Source organism: Vulpes vulpes, chromosome 13 (assembly GCF_048418805.1).
Source record: "Vulpes vulpes isolate BD-2025 chromosome 13, VulVul3, whole genome shotgun sequence".
Lineage (NCBI taxonomy): Eukaryota > Metazoa > Chordata > Mammalia > Carnivora > Canidae > Vulpes > Vulpes vulpes.
The window spans coordinates 4037120-4051928 of record NC_132792.1 but is presented as its reverse complement, the minus strand read 5'-3'; positions in this window follow the sequence as shown (position 1 = coordinate 4051928).

Here is a 14809-nt window from a genome sequence, read left to right as displayed (position 1 = left end):
CTTGATCCCAGGATCCAGGGATCATGACCTGAGCCGAAGGGAGACGCTCAACCACTGAGCCACCCAGGTGCCCCTGTTGGGCTCTCTCTTGGCCATGTGACCTTAAGCAAGGTACTTCATCTCTCTTTATGCTCCTCCGTGTGTTTTTATCATCTAGGACATAACAGTAAGTACCTCAAAGAGCTGTGTGGAATCAAATGAAACTATTCCATCTGTAACTGGCACAAAGTAAACATTTGAAAATATTAGTTATTATTATTACTGCTGTTGTAACAATGATGATGAGGATGAGGATGACATGAGTAAAACCAATGACATTCAATCACTTCCAGTTCCCACCAGGCACATGGTCTGGCCATGCCATTGGGATAGCTCCCCATGACACTGCAGGACAGCTATTAGCCCACCAGCCACCAAGCAAGTGGAGAGGATGGGGAAGCACTCACTCCTGGACTGTGGAACCAGCACAGGACAGGAAAAGGAGACACTTGTCACAGAGTCAAATAAGCTACAAAGAATTGTGACTAAGACCTCTAATCTCTCTAGTGGATCTTTAAACTCCTAGAAATCAAGGGCTAGCTTTTCTTGTCTTCACAGTGATGAGCAATATTGAACAAAAAAAAAAAACAGTAAATAGTCATTAAATATTAGACTATAGGAAAGCACTATATTTGTACCTCAGCATCTACAAAGGAGTCACATTATGTTTTCTCTCTTCTGATATTTATTTGTTGAGTATCTCCTACACGTCTGGCTCTGCTAGCCTATGGAGAAACAATCATGAATAAATTAGGCACAGTCTCTGCTTTCAGGAAGTTTAAAATTTGGTGGAAGTTAAGAAAAATAAACAGAATCACTACCTTTGTATCACAATTTATCCATCTCTTTCTTTCTCACCCTCTAACCCTCTCTCTCTCATTTCACAAATGGTTTTCTCTGGACAGGATGTAGAATTAGAATATCTGTAAAAAGGAATATAGTCCAATTTCTAATACTTTAAAGAAATCTCCCTAACAAAACAAAGTACCTTATAAAAGTATAGATACAGAATTTACTTTCTAGGCTTAGATTTCTAGATATCTATCTAGAGTAGAAACACAAGATAGCTAACAATCCTATATACATGGTTTTGTGAATTCTGTATTCTAAGAGTAGTGAAACCAGAACATTACTGGAAAACTGAACATTTTAAAGACCATTTTGAGAGATGGTCGCACAAAGAGAAGAAAAGAAGCAAAGTCACAAAACAATGAACTAATAAAATCTGAAAAAGAAGTGTATGGATTTATCCCATATAAGATCCAGAAGTTTAGACAGAAAACATAAAGCCTTTCAAAGGAGATAATAGTAATTGATGGTCGCTTCATAGTGGCTCAGATATTGGGCTCATCTCCTAAAGAGGAAATACACGTTTTTTTAAAGAGATAATACAGTGAGGTTCCTCAATAAGTTAAAAATAAAGCTACCCTATGACCCAATTGCACTACTGGGTATTTCCCCCAAGATACAGATGTAGTGAAACGCTGGGACACCTGCACCCCAATGTTCATAGCAGCAATGCCCACAATAGCCAAACTGTGGGAGGAGCCACAGTGTCCTTCAACAGATTAATGGATAAAGAAGATGTGCATATATGTATGTATATATATATATATGCTCATATAATATATTTTATATATTATATATACATACATACATATATAATATATACATACATACAATGGAATATTAGCTATCAGAAAGGATGAATACCCATCCTTTTCTTTGATGTGGATGGAACTGGAGGGTATTACACTGAGTGAAGTAAGTCAATCAGAGAAGGACAATCATCATATGGTTTCACTCATACGGGGAATAAAATAAATAGTGAAAGGAATTATAAGGGAGAGGAGGAGAACTGAGTGGGAAAAATTAGAGAGGGAGACAAACCATGAGAGACTCCTAACTCTGGGAAAAAACAAGGCATTGCAGAAGGGGAGGAGGGCAGGGGGATGGGGTAAATGGGGGATGTGGACTGAGGAGGCACTTGTTGGGATAAGCACTGGGTGTTACACTATATGTTGGCAAATTGATTTTACATGAAAACAATTTAAAAAGCAAAAATAGAGGTAATACACTTATTTTTTAAAAGAGAGAGAGATAAAATAGGTATCTCAATGAGAAAAAGGAGATGTCAGAAAAATAAATCCTAGTGAAAAATGCTAGTATGTATGTTTGATTCATACAAGAAATATATAGGTAAATTTAGAGAAAATGAGTTGAAGAGACCCTATATTGAAGACTTCTCTTTCCATAGGTATATAAACGAACAATCAGAAAGGTGAAATTACCTTGAGGTCCTGTGATGAGGGAGGAACCAGCCTAGGACTGAAATCATTGCGCCCAGAGTGCTATGCCCCTTGACTGAGATGCTCAGCCTCTATTCCAAAACCATCAGTACCATCTACAAAGGGCTAAAGAAAATCCCAATCTAGTCTTGCTGAGACTGAGATACAGTGGGTCTTAGGGATGGGGATGATGCAGTGAAAAACCACCTGTGAGGAGCAGGTTTGGAGTTACTTTGACATAGGTTGTTTAGTGTTGAACAAGCTTGGTAGACACACAGAAGTGCTCGTGGGCTCATGGCCACTCACTCAATGGCTTGATACATGCCAACTTCACTTTTGAGGATAAAGATATAAACCAGCATTCTCAATCCCTAAGACATAAGGAATTCCCTGCTTCTCTGGCTACAGCACTAGGTTGAAGATGGCAAATGGACAGGTGGCTCCTAGGTGGCTAATCAGTGTTTCTGCTCCTTGGCCATCACAGTCCTTGTGATGGATACATGACCCAAGCATGGCTAATCTGAGTTCTCCCGAGTGGTTCCAATTGAACCTAGGCATAATAAATTTCATTTCAGGGGTGCCTCTTTGCTCAGTTGGTTAAGTATCCATCTCTTGATTTAAGCTCAGGTCATCATGATCTCATGGGTTGTGGGATCAAGCCCTGTGCTGGGCTCCATGCTCAAGAGGGAATTGGCTTGAAGATTCTCTCCCTCTCTCCCTTCCCCTGCTTGTGTGCGCACCTCTCTCTCTCTCTCTCTCTCTCTCTCTCTCTCTCAAATAAATACAATCTTAAAAAAAAAAAGAAAGAAAGAAAGAAAGAAAGAAAGAAAGAAAGAAAGAAAGAAAGAAAAGAAGCTTCATTTCTTTCTTTCTAGCTATAAACCTTAAAGACCTGAGCCTGGAAGATAGAAGTGGCCAAGTCCCTACCAAGTATCAAAAGCAGTAGAAGAAGACAAAGTCAATGGAAGGAATGATGCAAAGATGAGACATGGGTTAATTATTGCAACTGGCAATGAACTTCTTGATCTAATTGTCTCTTGCTGTGTTCTTGCCCTTCACCATTACAAGAGCTAACAAATTTTTTATTGTATCTAAGACATTTGAGTTTTGTTTTTTTTAATTGACTTCAGACAACGTGCCTTGTTAAATAATATTTCTAAACCATTAAATAACTTCAATGATAATAATTATTATACATGAAATTTCTATACTGTTTTTATATTATGAAATAAATTTTCTAATACTATTAATCTTGTAATTATACAATAAACAGCTCCTATTTATTGAGCACCTATACCATGAAAGTTATGCTGTATTATCTATTTCATTCCTCACAAAAAGTCTTCAAACAGGTCATGGTTTTTGCCTCTTCAGATGATAGAACTGAAGATTACAGAATATAAGGGACCTATTTATTGGACTCGTGGCTCTTAAAGAGATCTGTATACAAACCCAAAGATCCCTTTTCCTAAGTCCCCTAAGCCGTAAGCGAAGTTACATATATCAAGTAAGAAGTTCAATATTTATGCAGAGAGTTAATGAGACATCTTAGGAATTTTTGATACAATACAGACACAATAAGATTTGATTCAGTGTTGAGGCTGAAGTAAATACCATTTTTTAATTAGTATCATGGCTATCTCATCACATGCCTATGCCTTTAGATATAGAAACATCTCATAGAGCACGTATCTAACCAAGTAAGAGACCTGGGACCCAGAAACATTAAGATGTCCTCCAAAGTTAAACAGAAAATCATTAATGTAGAGGGGACCAATCTGGTCTACTGGTTGAGTCTTGCATCTGCTCCATGCACATGTAATTTCTATTTCTATTGGAAAGTCTGGACTCTTCCTCACATTAGTTGATTAAACTTCTTGTCCTCATCATCTTTTGTCAATTTATTTTAAATAATAGTATTTATTTTTGCACATCTTTTGTGTCTTCAAAAAGAATTTTAGAATTAAGAAAGTTGTACCCCTGTCATTAATTTTCATTAACAAATGTTTGATTAAGCTACAACCTTAGAGAAACTGGTCTCTGTTGGAGCCTGTCACCAAGAGGCCTAATGTTCTTTCAACAAAGCCAAGAGCTAACAGAACAATTCTCATTATTAAAAAAAAAATATCTTCAAAACATGTACTGTTTCAGTTTAATGGTTGTGAATAGTAGTTTGTTATGGAATTTTAATGGTTCGATTATAACAGCCATTTCTAAAATGAATCACAGTTACTACCATTTAAGGTATGGCATAAATTGTAGACTGTAATTGCCTACAGACTTTTCTAAAACAATTATCCATCTACATCATATCCGTTGACATATTAAACTGGAGGAAGGGTTTTCACAAACTTAAAACAAAAGACAGAATGAAAGAGAAAGGCTGCTATAAGGATGAAGATCCCCCATTTACTCAAAATGAAATTTAAACTGAAATTAAAATGAAGGAGGAAACAAGTAATTTTTACCTTCAAACTCATCATCTTTCCCGTATCTCCTTTTGGGTTTGTGAATATATTAGTGTAGGAAGGGTGTTTAAAGTTGTTTAGGCTAATGGATTTTGAATATGTTTTTGGCTATGGAGCGCCATCAACAAATTACCTATAGTCTCAACAGAAAAGAGTATATTAGAAATGGATTTTGAGGGGATCCCTGGGTGGCTCAGCAGTCTGGCACCTGTCTTTTGCCCAGGGCATGATCATGGAGACCCGGGATCGAGTCCCACATTGGGCTCCCTGCATGGAGCCTGCTTCTCCCTCTGCTGTGTCTCTGCCTCTGTGTGTGTGTGTGTGTGTGTGTGTGTGTCTCATGAAAAAAATTAAAATAAAATAAAATAAAATAAAATAATAAAATAAAATAAAAGAAATGGATTTTGATCTGGTCGAATCAAGAGTGAGGGTTTCAGAGCTTTTATCCATCCATCTTCTTCCCTAATCTCTTGGGTTGGCTGTGCCCAAGTCACCAACGAACCACAGAGGCAAATCTAACACTCGATTCCACTCACTCAATGACACAATTAGAAAATATTAAAACCAGGAAATTAATAGGAATTCCCCAATATCTCAAACCTAATTGGTGGGGAATCCAGGAGAGGTTTCCTGGATTGTTGTACAGAGAATATCCCATTGTGCTGCCTATCCTTCAAGGCTCTCGGGATTTCCCCTGAGAAAATATTTCTCAATGTCCTCCTTAAACTGGCAGGTTCCTGCCTTTTAAGGGAATGGTTGGTGGCTCAATCGTGCTTTTGCCAAAGAAATGGATTGTAGATACACTTAAAGTCTACCAACAAGCACAATTCTAACTGGAAAATAATTTGAAGAAAAAAAAGATAAACACCTATTTTTCTTTTTACTAAAAAGATACAAAAGTCAAGGGAAATTAACATCTAAATTAGAAATGGCAAAATTCTTGGAAGAGCTATCACATGACTTTGTAAGCCAATACTTTATCAAGTTAATAATCTTCACTTAAGTAGCTCAAATTCTGATGTGGTCTATGCTAAAGAAAGAGCCTTTTTTTTATTTTTTCTTTTTGAAGTCTGATGTATCAAACGAATCCACCACCTGCTGTATGAGTCAGGGTTCTGCAGTGACATTGCTTTTACACACATCTTAGTTACCTCAAACAACAAATATTTACTGAGCAATCACAGGTTTGCAGCCCACCTATGCGGGGTGGAGCAGGGTGTTGGGGCTTGACCCTGCCACCTGAGTAGCCCACAGCTGGTGGTGAATAAAGGTGTCCTTAAGTAGCATGGATCCAGTGTCCATCTGTCTTTCTGAGATTCTGGAGCTTTGAGAGGAGTAGTAACCTGCTCTTTTAGCACATTTTTAATTACCTTCCTTCCCTTCTCTGTCTCATTTCTCAGCTCCCCTATCGAAGCTTCTTTACAAATCACCCCCTTGCACCCAAATCCTTGTTAAAGGCTCTGCTTTTAGCTAGGATGACAATATACCTCGGGCACTGCACACACACAAACACACACCCCCCCACACACACACCCTACACCTCTGTTATCATTTTAAGGACTATATTTTATACACTAAAAGTTTCTTTCTTAATCATCTGTGAAAACTTGATACGGTTTTCAGTCTTCCATCTTGCAGAATGTCTGTGATAAACACCGTGATCGTTTCTGTGAGCTCAACATCACCACAGCTCTCTGCAAGGTCTGTCTACACCACATGTGTTTTTCCAGAAACCTCTGTCCACCCTGGTACCCCTCATAGGGATCTGCACATGAGAGGCCTGTGCTGTCTGGAAGGTTGAAGGGAGGGAAGTGGCTATTCTCTGGATTTAGTTGTTCAGGCAGAGATGTAGGCAGTTAGGAACTTTTTTTTTTAAATAATAAATTTATTTTTTATTGGTGTTCAATTTGCCAACATACAGAATAACACCCAGTGCTCATCCTGTCAAGTACCCCCCTCAGTGCCCGTCACCCATTCACCCCCATCCCCCTCCCTCCCCCTTCCACCACCCCTAGTTCCTTTACCAGAGTTAGGAGTCTTTATGTTCTGTCTCCCTTTCTGATATTTCCTACCCATTTCTTCTCCCTTCCCTTCTATTCCCTTTCACTATTATTTATATTCCCCAAATGAATGAATCCGTTTCCATGCAAATCCTGGAGAACCACCCACTTCCCTCTAGTGTACTCATGGAATCTTTCAAGAGGATGAACAATGCAGGGGGTTTCTTAAAGCTCTCAAGAACTAGCTATTTTGATGCTGTCAGCTGAATGGACCGGTATCAGCTTCCCTGACCTCTGTCCCCACCTTGCATCAAGGAGGGCTTTAAATCTACTCCTCATACTGCGCATTATATCCTACCCTGGTTGGGATAAATAACACAGCTTCTGCTTTCTTAAATCATTCATTGAATAGCATTTTGAAATCTATGTCTTTTTTCTTGTCTTTCTATCTATCCCTATCACAACTTTCTTTTTTTAAGAAAATATTTTTATTTATTTATTCTTAAGAGACACAGAGAGAGAGGCAGAGACATAGGCAGGGAGCCTGATGCAGGACTTGATCTCAGGACTCTGGGATCAGGACCTGAGCCAAAGGCAGATGCTCAACCATGGAGCCACCCAGGTGCCTCATCCTCCCAACCACAACTTTATTATAGGAGAAAGCAATGAGTTAAATATGATGTGCTCTAAAATAATGTCAATAGATTTTCCTGATTTCTTTCACTGATCTTCTGGGCTTCCCTTAATATTTTCCATTTAAATCCTAATCTTTCTGACTGAGTGACAAATTTGTATTAGCAGTCCGATTATTCAATGGTCTCTGGTAGATGAAAAACAAGTTAGGGTCATAGCATATTCAAGGAAATTTTTCCCTATAATTATTAAACAATTTCCACTAAGAAACCAGCTCTTCTCCTGTTCTCTATTTCTCATAGGTAGCATTCCTAAGTCTCATGCCATTCAGATGTGCCTATCTACAATGCCCACCTTATTATATTGTCCTTGACATCAAGAATCAATCTCTCTCTCTCTGTCTTTGTCTCTCTCTCTCCTTCCCTCCCTTCTTCTCCTTCTCTTTTTCTCCCTCTCTCTCCTTTTTCTCCCTCTATTACATAAAAAAAAAAAAAACATCAACTAGTGAAAGAGAAATTGAAAACAAATTTGAAGGGGTGCCTGGATGGCTCAGTCAGTTAAGTGCCTGCCTTCAGCTCAGGTCATGATCCTGGGGTCCTGAGATCAAGCCCCACATCCATAGAGAGCCTGGGTCTTCCTCTGCTGCTCCCCCTGCTTGTGCACTCTCTTTTTCTCCCTCTCTCAAATAAATAAAACCTTTAAAAAAACAAAATACAAAAGCAAATTTGAAAAAGAACTCCTACTCATATGCCTTTTGTTTCCTTGCCTATGTGTTGGATTTGTTTTTGGTTTTTGTTTTAGAAAGGAGGAAGAAGAGGAAGAGGATGAGGATTATCCAAAACTTTCCCAGCCAGAGGCCTTTTCAAATGCTGGAATGTTTTTTTGTTTTGTTTTGTTCCTTTTTTTTTTTTTTTTTTTTTAGATAGTGAAACTAATTGCAGCTGGAGTGAAGACTGATGCCTCCACAGCATGTCCTGACTTCTGACCACTAGTTCCCTAGATAAAGAGGTTATTTTTGGGACTGGCACTCTGTAGCTGGCAGGGTCTCTGTCTGGTGCTCCAGGAGGCTCCCCCACATGACACTCCCTAAGATACAGTCAATCTTTCCTGACCAGAGAATTTAGGATTCCAGGGTGACAGCTTCCCAAGTGGAAGGCTTTCTCTCTTTTAGTACCTGCTTCTACGTTTACTCTCAACCCTAAGATTAGGAAATGTTTCTAGAATTTTTCATCGTTTCCATTTGCTTTCTACCAATTTCAGTATATTCCTCTTAAGAAAAATTATGATTCAAGCTTTGCACCCTGTTCCCTCCTTTTTTTTCCTTCCTGGATAGATCTACACTATTTCTGGATGTTTTGTTTTATGTGATGGTCATTTCCTGGGTCTCCCAAGTGATGAAAGTTTGCTTATTTTTTAAGATTTTTATTTGCTTGTGGGGCACCTGGGTGGCTCAGTGGTTGAGCATCTGCCTTTGGCTCAGGTCGTGATCCTGAGGTTCAGGGATTGAGTTCTGCATCAGACTCCTTGCAAGGAGCCTGCTTCTTTCTCTGCCTATGTCTCTGTCTCTCTCTGTGTTTGTCATGGATAAATAAATAAAATCTTTAAAAAAAAGATTTTTATTTGCTTGCCCGGCAGAGGAAACCAAAGACATTTTTTGCTTTTTTTTTTTTTTCCCTATAACTACTCTTATGTCTTATTTGCCTAATTAGTTTTTCAGTACACTACAGCAAAGGTTGAGGGCTGGATAGAAATGAGGAGGTGGGAAGAAAGAAATGGGATGTCAGGATTTCTAGCAGCCACCATCAGGAATTTGATGGTCCTTAAAACAGATCTGGCCCTCACATACAACATTCTCCAGAAAGTCCACGGAGACCAACAAAGGTACCAGCCTACACCTCAGGAATGTTCCAGAGGTTCTCTTCCACTAGCCTGTTCAACATACTGTTCCAAGCTATCACCTTCCTAGCTCATCAGTCAGCTTTCTGTGACTTCTCCTGATATTTTTGTGACTTGTGATCCTCTTCCCTTCTGCTCTTCCTGTCAACTGCTGCCAGCTACAAGGAGGGAAGCTAAGCTGATCAGTGCATCCCAATCTGAAATGTCAGGCCAGCTGTCCCTGGAAGCAATGCTGATAGAAGAGTTAAGCCTCTCACCGCGGGACAAGCCAGGGTTCCACCTTCAGTGCACAACCCTGGCATCTCAGCTGGCAGAGGCAAGGACAGCAGTGGCCTGTACCAGGCACCACCAACCCCAGGATGCCTGCAGCAGGTGTTACTTTCCAAATAGATTCCCCGGGGACTCTGCCCCCTTCTGGCTGCATGCTGTAGGCCGGGAAATCTGAGTGAACAGAATGTTCTCATGACTGATCACGAGGAGATTGTGTGATGGGATATCACCCTCTTTTGCCACTAAGGAAACAAATTTCCTGACCTCCCGTAGCAAGGTGCAGTGAACAAAAATAATTTCCAATTTGGAGATGATTTAATCTGCCCTCAAGCTTGGTTACATGCATCATCTTATGGAGGAAAACAGGGCAGAGGTGGACGTAAATCCAGGAGATGTGGAGAACAATGCTTCCTAAACCATCACCGGTGCTCTTGCCTCTGACGGACAAGTTCTCCAACCACTGGTTGCATCCTTGTCAGTTCTCCCTCAGAGGAGGATTCTCTGTTCAAATCCAGAAGCCTTCCTCCTCTCTTTCCTTTTCCTATGCTTCTCAACACTTCCTGAGGCTTATAATAATTTTGTGTATTTTCTTGACAGTTTGGCCATGGCCTTTATGCTCTGAAAAGATTCATGCTTCCTGAGAACTGGGGCCATGTGTGTGTCTCTTACTCGTGACTTCATCCCTAGGCTGTAGACTGTTATACTTCATAAGCAACAGGTGATACTTAGGACTTCCTGATTGAATAAGGGTATGTGTCCCCAACCACTTCTTATTCCCTTTTCTCAAATCCCCTGCATTTCAGCAACTGTTTCTGATGTAAATTGCTACCCTACCACTTGCTTCCCCTGCCTGGCCTATTCTCTGCCAAACCCTCTACCTAAGGCTCCTTTAAGGAGCAACCAAATCCTGGGCTGAATGTCGTTGTCCTTGCAGATCTTCTCCATGTCTAAGCATGACACCCTCTCCTGAAAGCTGGCACTCATCCTGTTTAAAATGCAGTTACTTCCCACCTACGGATCCTCTCCCCCTAGCATGGTCAAGCTCTATTGGTTCTTTATGGCTTCCCCTGTTACCATGGAGATAGATGGGTTTAGCTATTACTGTCTAGGGTCCAGGAATATACAAATGGAAGAGGTGGGAATTAACTTAGACATCTTTGTACAATTAGCATCTAATGAATCCATCCTCAGAATAGATTGGCTACAACCCCATTAGTCCAAAGTCATGGCTGTGCATACTTTGTATAATAAGATGTTGAATGACAACGCACAGCAGGGGATCCAAAAAGGGCTTTGAGGGAGAAAATGTTTACTGAATAAACAGTCTGGTCACCAGGGAGAGAATGACTCATTTGTGCTTCCTGTTTTAATGTATGAAAATGTTTTTCCTCTTGAAAGGGGCTGCATTAAGGAGTTAGGAGGCATTTTGCCAGACTCATTTGTGCGGCGGATTAGGATCTGGATAAAATGATAGAATTTCACGTCAAGCATAAAGGGGGGGCATTGGATGATACAGACAGCTTCTCTGCACTTCCGTGATCATGTTACAAGACTCAGTTTTTACTCCAGTAGGACAGAGTCCATAAAAGTCTTCCCTTTTACAAAAGAGGCTCAGAGAGGACAAGGGTAGACCAAGATCACAGAGCTAGCAAGTGGTGGAGCAAACCTAACTCTTGGGTGTCCTGACTCCTGATGCTTCTCACTGGTGCAGGGAGAGGATAGTTCTCTCCATTTCATATACCCACACAGCCTCTCGCACACCGACAACTAACTACACATCATGACAGGAGAGCCACCCTCTTGAATGAAGATGAAAGAAAAAGTACAGGACCCTCCAGCACAAAATGGGAATTATAACAAAGCCTATGGCCAGAAAACAATATCAGATCAGGTCACTCTGTCTCCTCATTAATTAGAAAAAATTAAAAATACTGTTTTTCATGCTTTCTCTGTTATTTCCCCAAATTGTCATCCATTTGCGAGACTTTTGATTCAAAAGGTGGTGCTTATTCAATTAAATCATATTGCTTTGGACAGAACTTGTGTCACCCTAATGGGGCATGATGGGAACCTTTTTTTAAGATTTTAATTATTTATTCATGAAAGACGCAGAGAGAGAGAGAGAGAGAGAGAGGCAGAAACATAGGCAGAGGGAGAAGCAGGCTCCACACCAGAAGCCCAGTGTGGGACTTGATCCCAGCACTTGGGGATCATGCCCTGAGCCAAAGGCAGACGCTCAACCACTGAGCCACCCAGGCATCCCAGAGTGGTAGGAACCTTTTATATCCTATGTCTCCATGTCATGGCCCTCCTTCTGACCCATTCAGCGTGGCACTAACCAGCATGTCAGGTACACCATTGCCAATTTTGCTCTGACTACTTAACAGTGTGCAGCACGAGGAAATAGGAAGGGCTGTCAGCCCTGGAGGGTCACTCACCAATTGAGCATGGGATCCAATCGTGTCTTCCACCACACCTCATATAGGTCCTTTGGAGGTGTATTCTAAGCAATTTCTTACAGAGACCAAGCAAAATTTAGTATGAGTAGCCTTCACTGGTTATCAGCTCAATTCTTCACCCTTGGCTTGACTTTCCTTGCAATTGTTTCATTATTTTCAGATCACCCACTTTTATTCCATGAAATTACTTTCTAAAATAAACTAGCTGTATGCATGTGTTTGCATACACTCTGTCTTGGGAGAAGCTAAAACACAGGCTATTTCTTGTGTAATTAGTGGATGTATTAGTCAGGGTTCTCCAGAGAAACAGAATCAATACAAGATAGATAGATGATAGATAGATGATAGATAGATAGATAGATAGGATAGAGATTGATAGAGTGATAGATACATACAGAGATGTAGATTATCTGTAGGTAGATTCAGAGATGCAGAGATAAATATAGAGATAGAAAGATAAACACAGATTAGATAGATATAGATAAATATGTATATATATGAGTATTCATCTATATCTCTATAGATATTTTACTATTCTAGATTTAATTTCTAATTTACATTCAGGACTACCCATCCACTGCTGGAATTTAGAGCTCTGGCTCAAGCAACAGCCAGATCTCTGGGATTTGCTGTACCTGCTCTATTTTCTAGGAGTGCCAGAGAAATTCCATAGCCGTGAAAGGTTCTTCGCTATTTTGTTTCATGACATATTTAAATAAGAAAATCCTTCTCAAAGTGTTACCTCTTTCCTTCTCTCTCTCTCTCTCTCTCTTTATCGATCTATCAAGAGACACATAAGAAGGCTCATGTGTTTATGGAAGCTGAGAAGTCCCAATATCTACAGTCCACAAGTAGAGACCCAAGAGAGCCCAAAGGACAAGAGAGTCCATTCATGCTATAGTTCCAGCGTGAATCTAAAGGCCTAAGAAGCAAGAAAGCCAGTGGTGTAACCTCAAGTCTGAATCTGAGTCCAAAGGAGGAGAAGATTGATGCCCTTCACTCAAAGAAGGAGTTCCCCCAGCCTTCTTATTCAGCCTTTTTGTCTCCAACTGATTGGGTGATGCCCACCACAGTAGATAGGACCTCCTGCTTTACTCACTCTCTTGATTCAAATGTTAATCTCATGTCAAAACATCATCATAGACACCCTCATAATAAAGTCTGAACAAAGTCTGATCAAAGTCTGGAGACTCTGTGTCCTAGTCAAATGGACACCGAAAATCAGCCATCACAGTGGCTAAAATACTGTGCTAAATGTAAAATCAAAATGAATCAAGAACATACTACATTCCAGAAAGTTTATGTACATTATATTATGAATCTTCCAAGCAATACCAGCAGACAGTTGTTTTTATTTTATTTTATAAAGACTTATAGATTAAATAAAATATACAAATTCACACAGCTAGTAAATGAGACTGATGGACTCAAACCTAGATCAATATAACCCACATAAAACACTGCCTTTCCAACAAGGTCACAAGGTATGTCCCAGGTATTAAAATTCTTTGATTTATCTGTTCTTTCAGAACCTAATCATCTTAGGATGTTACCTAAGTCCATTAGGATTCAGACACTAATAATTCATCCTTATTTCTTTCCATTGTTCCTCACAGATTCAGGTGCCACAGAATACTCAAGCACACGTGAACACACACACCCATGTTTGAAGACACTTTACACTAGTGAAAATCCTTGAAGTTCCCCTAAGTATGCTGTTTTGGGGGTCACTTTCAAAAGCACTTTACAAATGCTTCCCCAGTGAGAAAGCTACTGCTAAGTCCCTCCTCCTTCAGGTGCTGTTTTACCACCACTACCTGACAAAAACTATGGATATTTAATGTGTAATGTGTATGCATGAATTTACATCCCCCTCTCTTTCTATTTCTTAACCTCCATCTATATCCTCACCCATACCCATACCCATACCAACAATCTAGTTAACCTGAATATAGGAAAAACGACTTGTATTTTCAGGTGCTTCAGTATGAAGTGACATGGGGTTTTGTTTTGTTTTGTATTGTTTGAAGATTCCTTCAAGTTTGGGAAGCCTTGAAGGCTGAGAAGTCATATACTGGGTATAGAAAGGGAAACAGGAGTCAGATCTTAAATGATTAGAGGAGAATGTTCCAGGGAAAATGATTAACAAAATTCACTCTATGAGGGCAATAGTGGAAGTACAAAACAGCTGAATCTTAGTGAATAAACAGGAACTGTGGGAAGAAAATATGGAAAGACACACTGGTCCAGACTGAGAAGAAGGCCACTTCAATTATTTACGCCCTATTCTTGATATGGGTCTGCAGGTGACTTTCGATTGGAGTGAGAGCATAAAAGACTCAAATCCATACTTTATAAGTCTCTGTAACCAGACAGGGTGATTTTACATCAAACAATCTTTTTTTACTACTAATTTCTCATTCATCTGTCCATTTGGCAAGTCTTGGGGCCTCTTTTATATGCAAAGCAAAGTCAAACACCTCTCAGATATTTGCAGCACAATGGAAGATGGAAGTGTGACCAGAGCATCAGGCCCCACCCATCACTGGAAAGGCACCATGGTCTCTGCTGAGTGCAGTTGAAAAATTGCCCTTTGGAGTCCACCAGACTGAAGGGTGAGTCCTGGCAGGACTTCATTTCCTGAAGTTGTTTCCTTCTGTTGAATAAAGGTCATAGCAGGTATGTCATAAGCTCTGGGAAGGTTACCACAAGATAGGTACAAATTAGATGCTCAGAACCATTAGCTCCTCTTTGCC